We start from the raw sequence: 1,455 nt of genomic DNA, 5'->3' as shown, positions 1-1,455 counted from the left end.
TCATAAATATGTTATATATATATATATACATAAAGGGTGGATATATAGCCTCTGAAATGTTTCATTGCTTTGCAGGCAACATGGAAGATGCATTTGATTCCACCAGCATGGACCATAACACATGCACATCTTCACAAGGGCATGATTTCACATCCTCATACAGAATGTATATCCCTCTTCCTGAAATATACACATATATTTACATAAGATGATAAGTGCGAAGATAGGTGAAAGTATCATAAAAGTCGATATACTAGGAGAAATGGGTAAATTAGTCCTTATACCTTAGATCAAAAAATAAACTGGTCCTTTTAACAGTGTCAATGTTTGGTTATTCTATTAGCCACGTTGATTTTTAACAGTACAAATGAATGAAATTTTTAATAGAAAAAATTAATTTTCTCTTTGATTTAATCTATAGGGACTAATTTTCTATTTTTTTAGTAGAGGGGACAAAATGTAATCTTACTCCTACTATAGTGACCTCCATGGTACTTTTACCCATAACAATCCCATGAAAAAAATGCCAAGTTTAAAAGCATGAAAAATATATAAGAAGAAAAGATGGAAAATGCAGTGATGGGTGATGGATACATACTCTTTTTTTGAACTGAGTGTAGACGAAACCAGAGTTTCTTCAATGGAGAGAGGAGGGATTTCAAGAGCAACCCCATTTGGAGAAGAAGGTGTGTTGGATCATGTGGTTTTAAACAAGAAGACAAGCCCCCAACATCATAGGTTTTGCTTAGACAAGCAGCATTGAGTCTATGTCACCACATTGTTTATTTTATTCATAGAATTTTTTTTACTTGCAAATCATGCGTATCAGATTTTTGGGTCATTGGTGCAGTGTCATATTCGAACCCTTTTTCACGTGTAAAATAGGAAGCTACACCCTCACCTATCAGCTCTAATATTATGAACAGTTATGGTGAAGCTTTCTTTGCTCCCATTTTTGGTCACTGAATTACCTTAAACCTCATGCCTTGTGTTTCAAGTAAACTAAAAGGTTGAGGTAAGAAGTCTCCTTTAAGGGTTTAGCATATATTGATATCCCTAAGAAAGGTGTCCTTTTGGGTGGCTTCAAAGTGGTACAGTGGCATGCTGCATGTAAATGAAGGGTATGGAATGTAGCATGTAAATGAAGGGTATGTTTAGTTTTCTCTGTATTTAAAAATTCTTTTAGATCATATCATCATGTTTGTATGCTAGGGCAAATACTTTAAGAAAAATAAAAAAAGTTGAAGAATTTGGTGCGCTCTTGATCTCATCATTCTCCTATTAGCCTAAATTTCAAGAGAAAAATAGTGTTTTTGAATTGATTGATTAGATCAGGAATTAATTAATATATTAGTTTAAATATAATGGTTAAATCAATCTCTAAATGAACTACTTGAAACCAATAAAACCAAAATAAATCAATAAAATTGAAATTTGATAGTCTAATTTATTCAG

General features: G+C 32.6%; 1 long non-coding RNA gene across 1 annotated transcript; it reads right to left on the bottom strand.

Annotated features, from left to right (window-relative positions):
- Positions 1-783, bottom strand: LOC121214764 (uncharacterized). The gene is made up of 2 exons (XR_005910502.1): positions 599-783; positions 1-180 (listed from the first exon to the last, which is right to left on the bottom strand). It is a non-coding gene; the product is annotated as an uncharacterized lncRNA (long non-coding RNA).
- Between the last annotated feature and the right edge of the window lie 672 nt (positions 784-1,455).

The sequence above is a fragment of the Gossypium hirsutum genome, chromosome A02, assembly GCF_007990345.1.
Source record: "Gossypium hirsutum isolate 1008001.06 chromosome A02, Gossypium_hirsutum_v2.1, whole genome shotgun sequence".
NCBI classification, from domain to species: domain Eukaryota; kingdom Viridiplantae; phylum Streptophyta; class Magnoliopsida; order Malvales; family Malvaceae; genus Gossypium; species Gossypium hirsutum.
This window is presented reverse-complemented; position numbering and strand designations above follow the sequence as displayed.